General features: G+C 42.3%; 1 protein-coding gene across 3 annotated transcripts in view; it reads right to left on the bottom strand.

The window, feature by feature from the left end:
- The window catches only part of LOC308608519 (neuroligin-4, X-linked-like), a 325,168-nt gene that overhangs the window by 150,753 nt on the left and 152,066 nt on the right, over window positions 1-22,349 (bottom strand). The window contains exon 1 of one of the 3 annotated variants that reach the window (XM_081221711.1): window positions 20,295-20,338. The exons of the other annotated variants lie outside the window; for them this stretch is intronic. The gene's annotated coding sequence lies outside the window, so the exon portion shown is untranslated. Of the gene's footprint in view, window positions 1-20,294; window positions 20,339-22,349 lie in introns of those variants that run through there. 3 annotated transcript variants of the gene reach the window in all.

Genomic DNA, 22,349 nt, shown 5'->3' with positions numbered 1-22,349 from the left:
TATCTTAGGATATCACTTACAGGTGGAATCTAAAAAAAGGGTACAGATGAACTTATCTACAAAACAGAAACAGAGTCACAGATGTAGAAAACAATCTTACGGTTACCAGGGAGAAACGGGGGGAGGGATACATTGGGAGATTGGGATTGAAACATACACACTACTGTATATAAAATAGATAGCTGATAAGGACCTACTGTATAGCACAGGGAACTCCACTCAATACTCTGTAATGACCTATGTGGGAAAAGGATCTAAAAAAGAGTGGATATATGTATATGCATAACTGATTCACTTTGCTGTACACCTGAAACTAACAACATTGTAAATCAACTATACTCCCATTAAAAAACAATTTGCCATTGGATGCTGGGTAACCAGAGTCTGAACTCATTAAAGCCACCGAGAAGAAATCCAGGGATGAACAGCATTGATGGAGGCGTGCATAAACCCACTGCTTCTCTATGTGTCCTACCTATTCCCTTATGGTCCATTTCCAAGACAAAGGATGCAGGAAGACTCAATGTTACATAAGCTCCAAAGTGTTTAACAAATGACAAAATCCTGAAACTCTAAAAAGGTAAGTCTATCCCTTTTGACTTATAACCTATACCACCTCCCTTTTGCATGTGAAAACTCTGTTGCTTTTCTTCAGTGTATATGTGGGAAGATTTCTTTCTTCCCTTCACCTCTTTCTGTACAGAGAAGGATATAAAAAGGTTGATTTTTTCTTTCACTACAATAATCAGATGCCACAGATTTTTTTTTCTGCGTTGAATGCTTTCCTTGGCTATTTTCAGACCTCCTATTAAGAGCTATTCTTTCATTCTGGCCTATTCCTCTTAACCCAATTAAACCCAATTAAATCCTCTGCTGTGATGGATCTATTTCCCCTACGTTTAATTATCCTTTAACTAGTCTCTGCTGCTGCATGTTCTTTTCCACTGGCCCACCCCTGACAGTATCACGAAGAGGACGTGATACACACACATATAAAACCTTGATGTTAAATTTTCATCTGGCAAATTCCCCTGAGTGGAAATTTACCAACAGCCAGGGTGCCATTTGAAGACTAAATTCCTTTGCAGCTTCAAATATTGGAGGAGCACAGGCTGTTTGCGTCAAAGAGATTTTAAAACGACCACATGCAAAACAATTTGCCTCTGTTAAGAATGACCTTTGAGTTAATTAGGTCATTAGGAAAACACTGAATTTATGGCAGCTGAGATAACTGCCTTCAATATGTATTAACAAATAAACTTTATGTGTGTACGTGTGTACGTGTACGTGTGCGTGTGCGTGTGTGTGGCTGCTTTCCCCGAGATTTTTAAAATTAGAAGCCTCCTTCTGAGGAGGCCCATTTGGATGCTTAATTTTACTCACAAATTAAGAACTTTTAAAAATATACTCAAGAACATCAGAAATTCATTAGCTTTAAGGATATTCTAAGAGTAAAGTTAGGAAGCCCGAACTCTTCAAAACAGGTAAAGGAAAACCATAAGAGGCAGGATGGAGACACAGCCCTGCATCCAAGGAGAACCATCTCCTGCTAATAGGCTGGTTTTCCAGATCACAGGACGGGACCTCAAGGCAGGAGGGAACACAGATGTCTGTAACCAAAGCCCAAGTACATAAGTTCCAGTGACATCCATCATTTAAGGCTCAAGGATTAGATCATATCACAAAGCCAGCTCTAACTGTCAGCACTGCACGGATTTCATAAGTGGGCTTCTCCTGGGATAAAAGGGACTTTTCAAAAATAAACACTTCGGGGATTTCCCTGGCGGTCTAGTGGTTAAGAAAGACTCTGTGCTCCCAATGCAGGGGGTAAGGGTTCGTTCGATCCCTGGTCGGGGAACTAAGATCCCGCATGCCACGTGCTGCAGCCAAAAAATAAAATAAAATAAAAAATAAACTTTGGTGAGTCCCTGGCTTCTCAGCTAATAATATAGAGACCTAAACCCCACCTGATATTTATTTATTAAAGTGCATTGAAGAAATGTAGGCTATACTAGCTGCAAAAGATAAAGCATGCTATTCATAATGGCCAGTGCTGACTGGTAGAAAATACTCCTCACTGGAGAAGCTCGGGAAAGGCCAGATTATACTGAAAGGAGTTTTGGCTTCCACGCCAGCATGCTCGACCACTGAACACATTTCTAGGGCCGGTAATGATGTCTCTCACTCCCGAGTGAAAGGACCTCATGGAATCAGACAGCACAATGCAAGGAGCTCCCCCAAGGAGCCACTTAGGATGACCAACTGCCCGGGAAACACTAACTGAGATAATTGTATTTAATTCAACTTCATGCGCCATTCCAGAAACAGGAAAAAGTGGAACAATTAAACTGCAACGGTGCCATTGAACCAACCCAGTGGGCTTCCTGTAGGACAGACAAAGCGCTCCACAACGAGAACATTCTGTGACTTCAGTTTAAAAAAAAGAAAAAAGAAAACCACCAGAGAAATGAAAGGCTTTTTGAGAGAAGCATTAGGTCATTTTTCAGCAATGACTGCCTTTCTATAAAGAACACATCCGATAATAAGGAATAAAAAACAACTGAGTAATGAAGTTTGCTCAGGTTATATCCTCATTTTATCTTTTAAGGGAAAGCGCCTTACCTCGGTGAAGGGAACCGTGGATGTGATTTTTAAAGAGGCAGGAATCTGTGTGACTGTAGGTCCCTGGTTCTCAAAGGTGGCTGTTTATTAGAATCCTCGGGGAGAAGTGAAAAACGCCACCACTCACGCTGCACTCCAGACGGACTCTGTCAGCGTCTCTGGGCTGGGGGCGGGTCGAGGCACAGGTGTTGGTATTTATCAAATCCTCCAGGTGATTCTAATGGGTCGCCCGATTGGCCAAATGATGCTTTAGAAAAGGGTATCCACCTGGGATACACCTGGGGCAATTGGGTCTTGTTTTATTTTATTTTTCCTTTAGAAAAATTTCGTTTCAACAAAGAAAAGACTCGTATGCTGTCTTCAAAGCCAAACTGTAAGTATTATTTCAGCAGCAACAATAACATCAAACAGCAAATTCCTCCCCCAAGGTCCACGCGCTCCCCCATCACCATGGCTACCTCACGAGGCAAAGATTCTCAGGTGTCTCAGCTTTACTTCTTAAACGATGCCCCATCGTAGTTCTAAACAGTTTGCTCCTTTTTCCTGACAAGTCTTTTTTAGATACTATCTAGAGATGATCCATCCTATGTGCCTCTAAATTTCCCAATACGGTTCCAACACTTTTGCTTATCTCATTTTCTAGTACAAACATCATTGTAACCGTGCAATTAATGGTCACTCTTGAACCAAGCTCTGTACTCTGTAACAAAATCTTTTTTTGAATCACCTGTTTTTACTGGAGACAATAACAGCCTCAGTTTCACCTTCATACTTTCTGTGAATCTACTGTTCATTTCTCTAAACGCTCCCAGAGAAATAACGCTCATCTCAAGGACTGTCTCCACGGGATCAAATGCTTCATTTCCTTTCCGTTTATTTTTTTTCCTTGATGTCTCGCTGGAGCATCCTTTTGTGCCCCAGTCTCCGCCCGGAATGCACTGGGGACTCAGTTCCTCTGGCTATTTTCTGTGACGTCCATTGTTTCTTGGAAACCATTTCCATTCATTATGTATTCTGCCATTTGAAGGAACACACGGCCTTCTGAGAAAAAAGGCATGAAAAGTGGATCTTTGGAGACCATACATGAGTTCAAATTCTAGACTCTGACGTCACATGGATAGTTTGGTTCAGAGTGGAGTTCTAGGTCGGAAATCAGTTCTATCTAGGGTTGTGGAAGTTTCTGTCGTTGAATCTTTGGGAAACACTTTGAAGGGCCTGTGGCATTCTAACTATTGATTATTCGGGGTTTTTTCTCTTTTTCTACTTGCCCTTCCAACCGCTCTGAGGATCCCAAGCTCTTAGGATCTTCTCTGTGTAGCTGCTGTTCGGAAATTTCACAGCAGTGTGCTTCGGGCGTGAATTTCATTTCATTCTCATGCTGGGCATCCAATGTGCCATGTAAGTGTGAAAGCTTAGATGGTCCAATGATGGGGGTAAAATGAAAATTATTTATAAGTCTTTTGTGCTCCTCTTATTCTTTGTCACCCTTTGCTGGAACCACTGTTTGGATGATGAATTCCTAGCTTGAGACTTAATTTTCTTTCTTTCCTTTTTTTTCCATCAGGTTTTATCCACAGGAAATATCTTCATATTTATGTCTGAATCCATTTTTTTTTAATTTGGCTATTATGTTACTTTTTCATAGGATTCCCACTTTTTTAAAGGATTGGTATTTTAGCATATCTCCCACAAGTTATAGATGAGAGGGTTTTTTTTTTTTCTTTTTTCACATTTCTAGTTGGTGCTGTGTATGTTTCCTCCAGATAACTTTTTTCCATTTTTCTTTTTTTTTTTTTTAAACTCTCTTATTGGAAGCTACCCTAAAATATCTAGGATGTGAGGCTATCTTTTCTCACTGATGAATAAGCTCTGGGTCAGTAGGCTGTGGTCCTCAGCAGGTGGACTTCGATACAGTGAAAAAGCAAGTTACTCAAATGGCTTTCAAATGCTACTTATGGAATTCTTTTCACTGCTCATTCAGTTTCCCCCTAAAAAGGTGCCTCCCATACGTGTCTGGACAAGTCTAGTGGCTTTCAACTTGGGAGGGAAGTAGAGGGCAGTAGGGTACCACCTGCCACTGGGATGCAGAATGTATGTAATTCCCTAATTGTTTTGTCTGGTGAATGAGTCCTCACTCCACTAATTCTGAAGTCCCTGGGTCCTTCTCTCTTGCATTCAGTTCCTCCAAATAAACACCTATTTCCTTGGCAGTAGGGGGAGAAACAGTGCTTTGCCACATGGATGGAAACCTCTGGTCTAACAGAAGATCAACTGAGTTTAGAGTTTTAAAAGAGGCTAAAAAATGCTTGCGTTCAATCGAACTTGGATTAAAAAAAATACGTGTGTTCAATCCATATTCTGTAACGTCCAAGGAAGTCATTTAGTTTTCTTACTCTGAGAAAAATACCACTAGACAAGGACCTGGATTTAATATAAATGGCATATAAATGGCAGGATGGCATAAAATTAGGTAGTATTAACAAACTAGTGAATACAACAGAAAGGAAGCAGACTCACAGATAATAGAGAATAACCTAGTGGTTCCCAGTGGGCAGAGGGGAGATGGGAGGGGAGAGATGGGAGGAGGGCAGTAAGAAGAACAAACTCTTAGGTATAAAATAAGCTACAAGGATATATCACAGAACATGTGGAATATACCTAAAGTTTTATAATAACTATTAATGGAGTATAACCTTTAAAATTGTGAATCATTATGTTGTACACCTGTAACTTATATAATATTGTACAGCAACTATACTTCAGTAAAAAACAAATCAGGTGGTATTACACCACCTTGAAGTAGGGAGGATGCACTTCATGAAATAGAATTCATTACACTGAATTAAATGCTTTCCAAAGTCATTGAATAAATAGCTGGATGTAATGTTTTTCATGTACATATCAAATCCTAAAGCATTTAATTTCTTTTCTTCATTTTTATCTGGCAAAGATGCCTCTAAGAAAAAAGGAAAAAAAAAGGGGGGAATTCCCTGGTGGTCCAGTGGTTAAGACTCTGTGCTTTCACTGCAGGGGACGCAGGTTTGATCCCTGGTCTGGGAACTAAGATCCCCCGTGCCGTATGGCCAAACAAAATTTTAAAAAAGGATTAAAACAATTTTTAAATAAGTAAAAAATTGGACATCTGCAGAAACATGGATGGACCTAGAGATGATGATACTGAGTGAAGTAAGTCAGACCGAGAAACACAAATAACATATGATATCACTTAAATGTGGAATCTAAAAAACAAGGGTACAAATGAATGAACTTATTTACAAAACAGAAATAGAGTCACAGATGTACAAAACAAACTTATGGTTACCAGGGGGAAGGGAGGAGGGATAAATCGGGAGATCGGGATGGACATTGACACACTCCTATATATAAAACAGATAACTAATAAGGACCTACTGTAGAGCACAGGGAACTCTACTCAATACTCTGCAATGGCCTACATGGGAAAAGAATTTTTTTTTTTTTGCAGTACGCGGGCCTCTCACTGTTGTGGCCTCTTCTGTTGCGGAGCACAGGTTCCGGATGCCTAGGCTCAGTGGCCATGGCTCATGGGCCCAGCCGCTCCACGGCACGTGGGATCTTCCCGGACCGGGGCACGAACCCGTGTCCCCTGCATCGGCAGGCGGACTCTCAACCACTGCGCCACCAGGGGAGCCCCGGGAAAAGAATTTTTAAAAAAATAAAAGAGTGGATATATGTACATATAACTGAATCACTTTGCTGTATACCTGATATTAACCAAACATTGTAAATCAACTAAACATTTAAACATGTTTTTTAAATGGGGAAAAGAAAACCAACCTCAAAAAAAGTAAGAAATAGGACTAAAAGTGAAAATTTACACAGAAAAATGATCCGGAATCAGGAGTGAGGGTAGGGATATGAGATGCTCAGCAAAATACATTTGGCAACATTGAGCTCTGACGTTTCCTCAGTGAATTTCCTCACTTTCTGCCATCTTTGTCACCCAAGCAATTCAAGATCACAAGCTGTATCTTCTCCTGTTCATTTTACTTCTAAAGGGTTCATAATGGCCATGTGTGTTTTCACTCAGCCCAGGGGTCTTTACTCAAAAACTGAGTGAGCATAAATATAGAGAACAGACTTGTGGTTGCCAAGGGGTGGGGGGAGGGGTAGGGATGGACAGGGAATTTGGGGTGAGCAGATGCAAACTAGTATATATAGGATGGATACACGACAAAGTCCTACTGTAGAGCCCAGGGAACCATATCCAATCTCCTGGGATAAACCCTAATGGAAAAGAATATGAAAAAGAATATATATGTGTATAACTGAGTCACTTTGCTGGACAGCAGAGATTGGCCCAACATTGTAAATCAACTATACTTCCATAAATTTTTTCTTAAAAAATTGAGTCGGAATCTCATTTATATCTCTAGCAAATACAATATTCAGGGACTTCCCTGGTGGCGCAGTGGTTAAGAATCCGCCTGCCAATGCAGGGGACACGGGTTTGAGGCCTGGTCGGGGAAGATCCCACACGCCACAGAGCAACTAAGCCCGTGAGCCACAACTACTGAGCCTGCGCTCCAGAGCCCATGTGCCACAACTACTGAGCCCACGTGCCACAGCTACTGAAGCCTGCGCGCCTAGAGCCCGTGCACTGCAACAAGAGAAGCCACTGCGACGAGAAGCCCGCGCACCTCAACGCAGGGTAGCCCCTGCTCACTGCAACTAGAGAAACCCTGCGCGCAGCAACGAAGACCCAACGCAGCCAAAAATAAATAAATAAATTTATATATATTTAAAAAAAAAAGGCACTTGGAATAGGTCCTAGCACAGAGGAAGAGCTATGTAATTGTTAGCCTCTGCTATGACTGATAACCCAAAGAGAGAAGGCTAAATTCAGGAGGCAGAAGGCTAGGGTGGCAAAGTCCAAGGGGAAATGACGATATGGGGGCAAAACACTTACCCTAATATGGTTCATTTAAATAAATACCCTATTTGGAACCCTCCTGCACTGTTGGTGGGAATGTAAGTCGGTGTAGCCACTATGGAAAGCAGTCTGGAGGTTCCTCAGAAAACTAAAAATAGAGCTACCATATGACCCAGCAATCCCACTACTGGGCATATATCCAGACAAAACTCTAATTCAAAAAGATACATGCACCCCTATGTTCACAGCAGCACTATTTACAATAGCCAAGACATGGAAATAACCTAAATGTCCATCGACAGATGAATGGATAAAGATATGGTACAAATATACAATGGAATATTACTCAGCCATGAAAAGCAATGAAATAATGCCATAATGCAGCAACATGGATGGACCTAGAGATTATCAATACTAAGTGAAGCAAGTCAGACATAGAAAGACAAATACCATATGACATTGCTTACATGTGGAATCTAAAATATAACACAAATGAACCTACCTATGAAACAGAAACATACTCATGGACATAGAGAACAGACTTGTGGTTGCCAAGGGGGAGGGGGGTGGGAGCAGGATAGACTGTGAGTCTGGGGTTAACAGATGCAAACTGGTATATATAGGATGGATAAACAAGGTCCTACTGTAGAGCACAGGGAACTATATTCAACATCCTGTGGTAAACCATAATAGAAAAGAATATAAAAAAGAATGTATGTAAATGTACAACAGAATCACTTTGCTGTACAGCAGTAGTTAACACAACACTGTAATTCAACTATACTTCAATAAAAAATAAATTAAAAAGATAATACTCTGTTTATCATCATTTTTGATGACACAAGCATAATACCTTGATGTGTGGTCAAGATGTATGAATAATTCTAGTCAATGGTCAAATCACAGCAGACAACGCAGGCAGAATCATGTCCTTTGAACACGAAACAATTGCTGGTTGATGGTAGGAACTCCAGAACTTTGTGAAGAACACCAGGAGGCATCTTTTCAATTTCATACACCCAGCATTTAAAAGGTGGGAAGATGACTGAGGCTGACAGAATTCAGATGGTTTCTTGGAGATAGGTAAGCCTTAGCTGTCTTCCTATGTGTTCTCACATATTACTGTGGATTCTGTGCCCGCCTGCAATAAAGCACGGATGCCCATCTTTTGGTCACACAAATGCAGAAAACTTGTGACTCCAAAAATAACGGCTGGGGTACGGATGAGGATACATTACCAGAATTCCATGTTGTAAAACATCTTAAGAAGGGTAGTTAGGCCATCTTGCTTATATGACATAACTTAGCGTGATTAAATGTGATCATGTTTACCAACTGAGTTCTCTGATACTTGACTAAGGATCACAATATGTTTTACTGTGAATACAGGTGGATTCCTATCTGCATTAATATATTGATTTTCCCACTCTCAACTCCCTGTGGGAAGGCACCAGCTCCTAGGATCCTTCTGTACACAATGGAGAAGATAATCACTGAAAAGGAGCCTACGGTGACTTTTCTCCAGCAACCATTTCAAGCCCTTACACCTCAGGATGTACTCCTGGAAAAGGGACAAGATATGCCAGCCGAACCTGTTGCTAGAATCCAATAAGACCACGACTGTGAAGGCAGGTTTGAAAACTGTCAAGCAACACATGCATGTAAAATCATCCTAGTGGGCACTGACTCATTTATTTGAAATAAAGTATTGCAATGTAGTGGTGGCCACCATCAGAACCACTGTGCAGGTGATTCCACATCATGCTTGGAGTCCAAAAGAGCTTGGGAAGAAAACACTCCTTCAATGACTTTTTCTAAAAAAAGGGTAAAATATAGAAATGCTAAGCATATATTCATCTTTGTAGGGGTCTGGTGTGGTGTGGTGTGTGTGTGTGGTGTGTGTGTGTGCACACACGCACACGTGCTAAAATAGTTTACTAACTCAGGTAAAATGACGGAAACCTAAATTCCATGGGACTGGCAAAGAGAGAACATCAACTCAATCTTCTGAAGTCCTGAGCTAAGAAAGCTCCCACAGACTGACTAAGAACTAAAAAACACCAAACCACTGATTATAGCATGACAAGGGAAAAGGGCAGATTTTGTGCACCAAGGTTACAAAATATTAATAAACTCAAGGGCAATGGGTAAGGCTTCAGCTCATGTCATCTTAGCATCAAGATCATTCCAGACACATGGGACTGGAGTATCCTAAAGGTCAACCACCTCCTGTGAGCGTCAAGGGCTCAGAGTAACTCATTTTTTAAAAGCATGAGAGTAGGCTAAAATTTAGAACGTTGTTACTTGTACAAATGTTGTGGCATTCCAATACGAGGAGAGCTATCTCGTGGTGTGCATGAGGGGGCACCCTGGTCTGATAACTGGATGAGGCTGCTCTGACTGTAATGTCCCAATGTAATCAATGCTGGGTTCACACCCTATTACACGGCTGTCACTGATGGCAGGTTTATCCGTCATGACCACTGGGCACTTGAATCCCGACCTCTCAGATCCGTCAGCTGGAGGGAGCAAGTACGTCTTTCTCAGGACTAAAAAGTAACTGCAAATCACAGAGATGAAAGCAAAGCTCGGGTTCATGTCGTGGGCAGAAAAGACGACGGAGAAAGAGGTGGCTTGTTCCTGCCGTACAGGGCTGGGCTGTGGTCTCCCTTTGATCCTTTCTTCCTTCCCAGAGACATTTCCTTATTATTCCCTGTCATCTAATAGTTACCATGCTGAACGCAGCTACCTTTTTTTTTTTTTTGGCTGTGTTGTGTCTTCGTTGCTGCGTGTGGACTTTCTCTAGTTGCGGCAAGGGGGGGCTACTCTTCATTGCGGTGCACGGGCTTCTCATTGCGGTGGCTTCTCTTGTTGCGGAGCACGGGCTCTAGGCGTGCGGGCTTCAGTAGTTGTGGCTCGCAGGCTCTAGAGCACAGGCTCAGTAGTTGTGGCACACGGGCTTAGTTGCTCTGCGGCATGTGGCATCTTCCCGGACCAGGGCTCAAACCCGTGTCCCCTGCACTGGCAGGCAGATTCTTAACCACTGCGCCACCAGGGAAGCCTGGCAGCTACCTTTTTAAGAGCACATAGGAAATGACTGATAATGTCCAGACACTAAGAGCCCTTCAAGTTTTAAGTAAATTTAGCTCCTTTTGTCTTAGAAAATTAAATGTGTAGCTTTAATTCCAATCCTGGCTCCACCACTGTGTGCTGTGTGCCCTTGGGCAAGTTGATTAACGTCTCTGGGCCTCAACTCCCTTATCTGTAAAATGGGAATAATAATAATAATAATAATAATAATACTTAGCTCAAAAAAATGTGTAGCTTTAGGAAATAAGTTCAGTTTAGAAATTAAAACAAGAGCCATTCGAGAGAACAAAAGGACTAAGTGAACTTCCACATGGGAGAGGCCTCAACTAAACCTTCCTTTATAAAACTACACCAGGGACTTCCCTAGTAGTGCAGCGGTTAAGAATCTGCCTGCCAATGCAGGGGACACGGGTTCGAGCCCTGTTCCGGGAAGACCCCACATGCCACGGAGCAACTAAGCACGTGCGCCACAACTACTGAGCCTGCGCTCTAGAGCCCGTGAGCCACAACTACTGAGCCTGCGAGCCACAACTACTGAAGCCCGCGTGCCTAGAACCCATGCTCCGCAACAAGAGAAGCCACCACTCACAGCAACTAGAGAAAGCCCGCGTGCAGCAACGAAGACCCAATGCAGCCAAAAATAATAATAATAATAAATAAATTTATAAACAAACAAAAAGCTGTACCAGGATACAAATTCAGATGAACGTGTTCCAGTGTAATGTGTTCGTTTATTATCATTAACATCGGACATGTCTGTTTACTATTTATAAAAAGAAAGTTAGCAGCAGAACTGGGTTAAGGAAAAAAAAATCTTTGGCTAGGCCATTCCTCAAAAAAGAAAAAGTTAGTGCTCATAGTTGCAATAACTCCAGTTAAGCAATTCTCCACATGACCTTCAGGAGGTCTAAATTGCTGACAGCATTTTTTTTTCTTTTAAAGTTCACTTTCATCTCTCGATGGTATTTTGAAAATATTACTCTTTAGTCTCTTCCCTGGAGCAGAATCCTATCCACCAGCACAAGGTTAGCCGTTCATTTCCACCACCCTGGCCGACATTTTTCTTTAAGTAAAGTGAAGGCAAAGCATTCTTGGAGGAAAACACTATTGCATTAGGAGACACCAATATTTTGCCTCATTCCCTTGGAGTGACAGTAACAATCATTCTCTGCGCTCAGGATGGAACATAATTCTCACCTCCCTTGGGGCACCGACAGTTCTCAGGAATATGAGGACTAACCCGTGTGGGATGAGGACTGCTCAGGTCACTTGGAACACCTGCCCTCTTTTGACAACTCCGTGTAGACTTGCTCAGTTTTAGCAGGAGGCACAAAGAACTCCCAAGAGGATCGTGACTTCTTCAATAATCTATTATAATTTACACAGATACACGCACTACGGAAATAATACAAATACATAAAAGTATAAGACACGGATGGCAGCGCAGTGAGATTACCTCTAAACACAGTCTTTGTCGCTGCTGTTTTATCATGACATTAATTTGATCAATATTTTTTCACTGTGTAGGGGACACTGTGTCAGATGAGGTGAAGGTTACAGCAATCTAAAATATCTCCAATACTTAGATTTTTCGTCTAGGAGAGAAGTGAGACACTAAAGAGGCAGGGGGACCCCATCATCACGGAGATGCTGTCTTCAGGAATGGATTTTAGGGGGGGAGCAAGGCTTCCCTGAGAAGTGACGTCCGGGTGCAGATGGAATCAGAAGGTTGAAATGAATTTTTCCAGCTGCAAGAACGGTCAGCTGAGGGAGCAAAGGGGGGCATCCCTGCAAGAGACATGGAGGTCTGAAAGGGAACAGGGCTGGGTCTGGAAGGTTCTGAATGGCATGATATGCCTGGGACAGGGGGTATGTGGATGGATGTCAGAGATGGGGTAGAGAGGGGAGCCTGAGGTCAAGTTACCAAAGGCCCCCAGTCTTTGTTCACACACGTGAGGATCTCGTACACACAGCCTCCATCGAGGGCAGAGGGCGAGATTCAAAGGGAGAGGAGAAAAGAAGAAGGAAGGGGCGTGGGGAAGAAAGGAAGTGAAGAGAATGCTAGCAAGCGGGGAAAACGAGGAACAAGGATGCTGGCAAAGAGGTGGAGGAGAGGGGACGTCCCCGGCGGTCCAGTGGTTAGGACTCCGAGCTTCCACTGCAGGGGGCGCTGTAGGTTCGATCCCTGCTCGGGGAGTTCCGATCACGCATGTCGCATGGCACAGCCAAACAAAAAAAAAAAAGAGAGAGAGAGAGACAGATGGAGGAGAGAGCATGCCAATGAAGGAGATGGATGGTGTAGGGGTCCCTGAAGGTGACAGGTGACATGTATCTCCTGGTCCTCACAGGCTCATAGCCTTCTAAGGGTGGCAGGTGGAACAATGCCCTCCAAAGTCATCCGCTTCTGACTTTCCAGAATCCCTGAGAACATACAACCTTCCCTGGCAGAGAACGTTACACGGACTGTGCAGACGGGATTAAATGAAGGGTCTTGAGATAGGGAGATGCCCCCGGGTTATCTGGGCAAGCCCAGTGGAATGACAAGGTCCTTTAAAGGAGGGGCAGGGGTCAGAGTCAGAGAAGGAGATGTGAGAACTGAAGCAGACAGAGGTGGTGATGGGATGTGGGACCATGAACCAAGGTACGCTGGAAATGAGAGAAGGCAACACAATGGATCCTCCCCATCGCCTTCCAGAAGGAACCAGCCCTGCTGACACTGGTCTTTGCCCCAGACATCTGACCTCCGGAACTGAATTTGTTAATACTGTGTCCTGTGTGTCAAACCATTAAGTTTGAGATCACCAGTTACAGCGGCGGTAGGAAATTAACAGATTGCAAAAAGAGTGGAAAGTGAGGAAAATGCATTTTCACTTCTTCCTTCAACAAGACTGGCTGAGAAAAATACAGCAGATGTAGCGGTGAGGCTTCAGGAGGGTGCCTTTCAGATGTGAAAGACGGACATTGCATCTCCCCGTAGAGGGGCCCTTAGAAAGAACTTGATCAGAAAGATTCTCAACCAGCAGCTAGCGGAAAACATTTGTGAGAAGCCTACACCATCAGAGCTTTAGAGTGGTCTCCCTAAGTCCTGAAACATTACATCATTTTGATGTTTCTTTCCAAAGCAGTTTAGCCGTTTCAACATGAAAAAGAATTATTCCAATTTATCCTGAAGATAGAAGATCAATTCATTGATCTTCAGCTGTGCAGAAACAAGATGGCGCCACTGTGGAAAATGACTTCCAATGTTGCCTCTGTACTTTGAAAGGCAATGCAATGAAATGGACTTTATCCTCAAATCAGTTCAATTCTGGTCAGATATCCCTGGATCCTCACTCATTCTGTGCTACTTTACTCCTTTCAAAAATTTTTTAAGTGGTTCACGTCACATCATTTCAGAGACGGGTTCAAAGACTTGACCACTGAAATGGTAATGATTTAAAAATACCTGCGAAGATTAAGCTACAGTAAACAACGGTCAATACTGGGATTGGTTTCAGTAAAATGCTCCAACAATAATCTGACATTTCCAAGCATAAAATAACAAATGACCATGATTCCACGCTCAGCCGCAATTTACCCTCATTCATTGCTTTTTGAGCAAGTACTTGGTTTAAGTATTTTAAAAATATAACTTACAATATCAAAAGAATTAAATTAGTTGAGATTTTAAAATAACTATGGATTATAAAAGACTCCATGTAAATACCAGCAGCAAAAGAGACCAAAGGAACACCTGTTGGGAAATTTAAACTCTGTAGCTGATGTATTTCCCATTTTCCCAGTTTACCCTCATGATGAATCTGCAACTTTGGGAAGGTGAGAAATTAATCAGGACACGTATCCAGGACGCAGAGTGCTCATCGGACACCATTTGCTTATTACCTTGCCAGATTTTGTTAACCTTCTTCCCAGAACAGCATAATTTGAATAAGCCAGTCAATTACCATTAAAAGGACAAGTGAAAGACTAACCATTCCCCAAGGACGGCTTACATTTTCTAAGTAATTGAGAAGAAAATATATCAGCTAAAAATCATAGTCCATTTCGAAGACTTAATTACAGATAAGCCAATGCTAAATAATTTATATTCTTCCATGCATATTAACCAGACCAGAACAAATAGCAGGAAAAAAAAAAAATCTCTAGAATCAACACTCCACTGCTTCCAAGTTGTTATCACCCGTAGCAAAATGTCATGAGACACGGCATATATTTTCTTCTCCACCCAGATTCACAAAATGCAAGGAGTAAAATAATACCGATTCATCCCTGGGTCAAAAGAAGATGTCTGGTTTCCTAAAGCATAACTAACATGAGCCGGACTGACTTTGTTTTCTCCATCTGATATGAAAGAATCACAGAAGGATTTTCTGCACGATGGAAAAGAGCCACATCCACTCAGAGGCTGGGCAGCTCTGGACCAATGTGCAGGGAAACGTCTTGCACAGGATAGGACCTTCTGTAGTTGGATAAAGCTGGCATCACGCAGGCTGAGGGCACAGGAGGGGGTAAGAGGACTAGTCCAAGGTCACTTGCCCACTTGCGCTCCTCAGCCCGGGCTAGACCTTATGGCTACTGGTTTCCAGGAAGCACCTGTCCCTGTTAAACTACAGCGTGAAGTTGACCTGCATTTATCCAGCATTTACTGAGAACCTTCTACGTGCCTTGTGCTGTGACAGGAACAAAGAAGACTGAATTTTCTCTACTTAAATTTCCAATCGCCTGCCAAGAAGGACCCTGGGAAGGTTCACGTAAAGGAACAGGACCATTTCTCCAGTCCCATGCGCTAACAGTACTCATGTAGATTATGTCACATGCTGCCTCATTTAAGTCCTAAGTGTTCCATATTCCCCATTGCCCCACATCATGCTTGAATAAATATTTAGGAACACAACGGAAAATCTTATTTCAGCAGAGTCATCGTGGAAAGGGAAAGAAGTAGGGCACATTAAAGGCGTGTGTTTAGGCAAACGATCCTTAATCATCTACAAGAAAAATATACCTTGTTAATATTTACTACAGGTCCACAGCACGCCCAAGTGTGTGACATGCAACAGCCTGCCACAGAAAGACAAAACAATTCCACTCCCTCTTCATATTAATTACCCACTTCAAGGAAGCATGCTGAGTCAGAATTACCTGGCTTGCAAATGCTCTCACGCACACAAAAATGGAATCAGTGAACTCCCTGGTTTTAACGGTATGGAATGCACTTCATTAAAAAGTTGAGCAAGGGACTTCCCTGGCGGCACGGTGGTTAAGAATCCGCCTGCCAATGCAGGGGACACGGGTTTGAGCCCTCGTCCGGGAAGATCCCACATGCCGCGGAGCATCTAAGCCCGTGAGCCACAACTACTGAGCCCACACGCCACAACTACTGAAGCCTGTGCGCCTAGAGCCCGTGCTCCACAACAAGAGAAGCCACTGCAGTGAGAAGCCCGTGCACCGCAATGAAGAGTAGCCCCCGCTCGCCACAACTAGAAAAAGCCCACGTGCAGCAACGAAGACCAAACGCAGCCAAAAATAAATAAATAAATTTATTTTTAAAAAAGTTGCTTGTGCTTAATCAAGCATTCCCTTCCTCTAGATCATGAAACAAATGAACAAAGGCATGGCAAAACCAGTCAAGATGGTTCCCCATGGTCAAGGTACGTAATTATGAACCTTAGCCTAAAGGATCAGAGAGCCATGGGAAGCTATCACTACAACAGCTAGCGGCGACCCACGCTAATCAGTGTGGCTGCACCATGTATGCTTTCTTGTGGATGGCCATAGGTTCTCCCCCTGGTGCATATACAGTCGGTTCACCTGTAAACTTCCAGGGAGCTCCCAGACCCCAGGGATGCATGCATCCCAGATTCCAGATTACAGACACCTGCTGTATGAGACTAGTAGTGCATTCATAGAACTCCTAATATGAGAGCAGATATCTAGAGTATTGATAATTTGTTATATGTTAATATTTGTTAGCAGTTTGTGGATCCAAAATAATCACCATGAACTACCCTCCCAACTCCCCAGAGAATCCGGTCATGTCCTTAAGTATGGATCAGCAAACTCACTGTAAAGGGTCAAAGGACGTAAAGGGTCAAATGACGGCCATGCCGTCTCTACTGCAACCATTGAATTCTGGCACTGTCGTATAAAAGGCGCTACTCCTAAAAACTGAGTCACCCACAGGCCACAGCTGGCTCACCTTAGCCTAGGTCATGTTCCATGGTCACTTACTCAAGACTGAGTTTATTGATCGCCTCCAAAAGTCAAACAAAATTAGCTTATGCATAAAAAAAAAACTTATAGGGACTTCCCTGGCGGTCCAACGGTTAAGGCTCCGCACTTGCACTGCAGGGGGTGCAGGTTTGATCCCTGGTTGGGCAACTAAGAACCAGCATGCCACGTGGCATGGCCAAAAAAAAAAAAAAATATATATATATATATATATATATATATATATATATATATAAATAGTGTAAGATGATCTCTTTAATGATACATTTGCCCCTTTTTTCCAGTCTAACATATACTTTTTTGGCAGAAAGGAAGCATTAAACTAGGAAAAAAATAGGCAGTGTAGTATTAGTACAAGGTAATATTACGGGTTTGGATAATAGTTAAGTAGAAAAGGATCAAGGAGGCCCCCAAATAATTCCTATTTATATTAGTTTATTGTTATATTTGTAACATATTTATATTATACATAATTATATATTACCTATATTATATTTATATTATTATTTTTATTTATTTATTTTTTTGCGGTACGCGGGCCTCTCACTGCTGTGGCTCTCCCGTTGCGGAGCACAGGCTCCGGACACGCAGGCTCAGCGGCCATGGCTCACGGGCCCAGCCGCTCTGCGGCATGTGGGATCTTCCTGGACCGGGGCACGAACCCACGTCCCCTGCATCGGCAGGCAGACTCTCAACCACTGCACCACCAGGGAAGCCCTATATTATTTAACATTATTATTTTTATCATTGTATTTAAGTCTATAACTCAGCTACTATACCAAATTGATTTACATAACTAATCTGTGTTCCTCGGAATCACAAAATGTTTTAATAAAAGATTCATTTGGACAATGTGTGTCCAGAACAAAGTAGCGTATAAACAAACTACCTCAATGTTCGAATGTATTAGCCCCTAGCATAACCCTGAGTGTCAGGATCTTCAATAGACTAGCAAATTCAGTCCAAACATAAAATGCCAAACATCCTAATTCTGGTTCATCCCTGGATCCCTTCACTTAGAAATGAAAATCATAGTTCCAGGAGTGCCATGAAAGGCATTGTTCTTGGTTGTCAGTTTTGAACTGAACTAAGCCATCTTTGGGAAAAAATTAAGGAATGTCTAACATGAGTTCACCAACAGCATCCCCGATGACCACGAAAATCCATTGCAAAGCACTTCCTTTAACAGGGTTACAAAACCAGAAAGGGTTCATTCAACGGTGTATGGAAAATTAGATGCAACGGGCATAAGTTGAAATGTTCAAGTATTCAGTAGGCTTAATGAATTCTTTCTGCTTCCTAGACAGATGTTTTTCTTCATTTATAATCATAAGTTCTTCATAGTGAAAAGGGAATGAATACATACATCTCTATTATTCAAGCATGTCAGAAGCCTGACCATCGAAAACATGCTAATGAGTAGCAAACCTGGATAACAACATAACTGCCCTGATTCACAGGTCTTTGTGTTTCCCCACTGAACCCTGTACCCCTTGTAAATGACCATCAGTCCAGTTAAAGAGTCACAGAGACTTTAGTTGTCACTTGGGGTCTTGAGGTTTCTGGGAAAGGAAAACTCAAAATTTTGTCTTTAGTTTTTCAGCCAAGCCATCCTTGGGAGACAATAAAGTTCCAACATAGCATCACCACTCATCAAGCCCACCCCAAAAGTGGCACTCCAAAGGCCTCCCCTTATCAGAGAAGCAGTCAGACTCTAGCACAAACGCGCAGATGGATAAACACCCAGTGCTTGCAAATGCAAGAGTATGGACACCAAGGGGGGGAAAGCGGGGAGGGGGGTGGTGGTGGGATGAATTGGAAGGTTGGAATTGACATATATACACTAATATGTATAAAATAGATAACTAATAAGATCCTGCTGTATAAAAAATAAATTAATTAAATTAAAAAAAACAAAAAAAAAGTAAGGAGTCTTCCCCAGTTCATAAATTCTCACTTCCTTCCCCCGATGGTGCGCTTTATATCACATTCCCTTCGGCTTTCATAATCCAAGCTGTCGTATTCGGAGCTGTGCCGTCTACAGCTCTGAGCCTGATGCCAGACCCATTACGACCACTTCTCCTCAGAACCAGGATGGGCTGGTTACATTAAACTGACTGCTCCTTGCACGGCAGCTCCGGAAATGATTACAATCAAGGCTGCATAGGCTTATTGTTCGAAAGGCTGGTGGTGCGACAAAGAAGACAAACACTTGTGCACCTTCAAGCCTTGGTTATATATTAATGCTCCTCCAGATTGAAAAAAGAAAATGACAATGAAAAAACAAAAGGGGGTTTCGAAATTCAGAAGACAAAGGGATTTACATAATGTGCTCTTATGGATTGTTGAACTGTATATCCTCACCTGTTTCATCTTCCAAATTTGCATGGTAACCCCCAAAAAAGGGGGACAGGAGTAGTCTTTCTTTATTCATTACAAATTACCTTTGGAGAAGAAAAACCTAGCACTTTGTTAATAGCAGGAAATAGGAAAAGGAGTTTGGAAATCTAGTTTTTAGAAAGAGGAGTACAATGAAGGATGTGACCTTGACAATTTTTTAGAATCCAGGAAAGGTGCAGAAGTTTGTTACAGAGTAAAAATAGGGAAATTAGGTGGTTAACTGTAGATACTCAAAAGCCACTGGTGGTCTAAATTCCGAAAAATGTTTAGAAGTTATGGCACTCAGAATGGTAAGAAAGTAGGTAAACAGCCAGTATTTAATCCATGTAATCATATAAGCGGCCTCAGCAGGGCTTGAATTGACCATTTACTTGAAATATATTAAAACACATCCTTTCTGAAATTTAAATGGGGTGAAAGGGTCCCAATTTTGACTTGTAAAATATCTTCATTAATGTATGCTCAGAAACAGAGATCGTCAAAGTATTCTACCCATTTCCCCTTCCCTGGGCTATGCTCTATTTCTGGCTTTCAGAGAAAGAGAAGGATCCCGTGGCCTCAGTGGGCCCACAGCCTGCATTAGAAAGTATGTCTGATGTTTTGGATCACACTCTTCAGGGGCAACACACAAAAAGTGATCAAATGAAATGCTGAGGCCATTCAAAGGCCCTGGTGGCTTGAGATGCTTACTGTAGAAGAAAGTGGGTTTTCCGTGGCCAGTGGGGATGAGGGTGAATTTCAGAAGGAGGGCTGACTTTCTTGCCTCATCAATGAGCTATACTCTGCACTGTGGCTATTTGGAGAAACAAATAATTATTGTGCAATCCTAAATTCACAAAGCATGCCAGTATGTGTGCTCCCAATGAGCTTAAAATCTCTGCTTTGTACTTCGGTGAATTTCAAATAGATTTTTTTTTTTAAAAAACAAAACAATTTTTACCACGAAAGTACTCTGAAAGCACTGCCAGATTTGAATTAACCAGGCTGTAAATGCATCCACAAAATAAGGCAGCGGAGATCAATGACTTTTTGTCATACTTACAATTACATTGTCCTTCTAAGAAGATGCTTTTAAAAACGCCACCATGGAAAATCTACTTGATTTCTTTTCCATCTCAGCACATTTTTCCCTGTTAAAATAAAACAGACAGACAGAGACAGAGAGAGAGACAGAGAGAGAGAAATACACTCAGTAAAAGAGTTGGTGCCATTCTTTCAAAACCCTTGTTACATTCCTTCTAAGCTTTCTTTTGGGTAATTACAAAAACTAGCTAGTAGTGTCATAAAGTAATTCTTAACTGATGCCCTAATAATTCAAGCAACTAGTCAAGAAAGGACACCTACACAGTTATGGTAAATTGTAGATTCTATATCCAACCACTTGAGTCCACAGGCCATTTGAGAATTCAGAATAAAGGTTGGAGGTCACCAATCTACTTCTCACCTGCTTTCACCTGGCCACCATTAAATTTTCATCGACGATGAATAATCAATTTAGTCCATGTCTCTGTTCGATGCAGTTTATCTAAATTAAGAATTTAAAATCCTTGCACAGTTTATTTTGCGAAAGCCACTCAATATGTTAGACGTCGTTTGTTTGCAAGAACTGATCCTCAGCCTGCAGAGATTTTTTTTTCCCCCTTACAGCAGTGGGTCAGATGGGCAAGATCCAAGCTGCCTCGTTCTCTCAGCTCTCATACGACAAGACGAGGCTCTAACTGATCAGTTCTCATCTTAGGACCATTTGGTGCATTTCTTGTCATCTCACCATGGAACCTTCTCTTTAAAGGATGACTCTCAAGCAACCCTGCTTCTTTCTGCTTACGAGTGAGAGGATCACAACAAAGCAAGTGACTCCTTGTGAGACATTTGGACAGACTACCCACGTAATCACTCACCATTTTACATCTCTAGGAAGGATGGTGAGCGGGAAAAAAGGATAAACCACTGAACGCATTTCGAGCCTTAAGGAATATTAGTACCAAGCACGTAAAGTGTTTGGGTTTCATAGCTAATGAGTCAGCCCATTACTAAGTTGTAGGAAGGTAGGGTCATAGTCTGATTACGGTTTTGATAGAACATGTAGTTACTATTTCATACATATTGTGGGTTATTTTTTTGGGGGGCGGTTTGCGGTACGCAGGCCTCTCACTGCTGTGGCCTCTCCCGTTGCGGAGCACAGGCTCTGGACTCACAGGCTCAGCGGCCATGGCTCACGGGCCCAGCCGCTCCGCGGCATGTGGGATCTTCCCGGACCGGGGCAGGAATCCATGTCCCCTGCATCGGCAGGCGGACTCTCAACCACTGTGCCACCAGGGAAGTCCCAATATTGTGTTTTTAAAAAAATTTTTATTGGCGTGTATAGTTGCTTTACAATGTTACGTTAGTTTCTGCTGTACAGCAAAGTGAAACAGTCATACATATACGTATATCCCCTCTTTTTTAGATTTCCTTCCCATTTAGGTCACCACAGAGCACTGAGTAGAGTTCCCTGTGCTATATAAGTACATATTGTTGGTTAAAATATATTTGTGGAAATGACTTCATATGTACCAACCATCTTAACTGCATTCATTATTGCTGACCCTTCTACAGCCGCGCAGGGTAGGTATCATAGCATGTATTTTGCATTTAGGAAAACTGATACTCAGACGTTAGCTCCCACGATACATTTAAGCCATGAGGCAGAGTCAGAGCTACGTCTATCCTGAGTTCAAAGACCACACGCTTTTCACAGAATCAAGCCGCCTCCTCATCCAAATCGAATAGGAACTGTTATAACAGGTGACATGTATATGGTGGGTCAACCTTTAAGATACCGTTTTATACATGGACTCTCTACTTAATTTATTGATTTATTTAGCTATACAGCATGGCTTGAGGGATCGTAGTTCCCAGACCAAGGATGGCCCCCGGGGCCCCCAGCAATGAAAGCGCTGAGTCCTAACCACTGGACCGCCAGGTAATTCCCATACAGACTCTTTTTAACCTTCTCAGTGAGCACAAAAGGGAGCGTTATCTCCACTGTTTGAAAAAAACGAAATCCAGGAGGTATTAGCGAACTGGCCAAGATCACAAAGCTGTCAAGGGTCCAGTA

This window comes from Mesoplodon bidens, assembly GCF_964165515.1.
Source record: "Mesoplodon bidens genome assembly, chromosome: X".
NCBI classification, from domain to species: domain Eukaryota; kingdom Metazoa; phylum Chordata; class Mammalia; order Artiodactyla; family Ziphiidae; genus Mesoplodon; species Mesoplodon bidens.
This window is presented reverse-complemented; position numbering and strand designations above follow the sequence as displayed.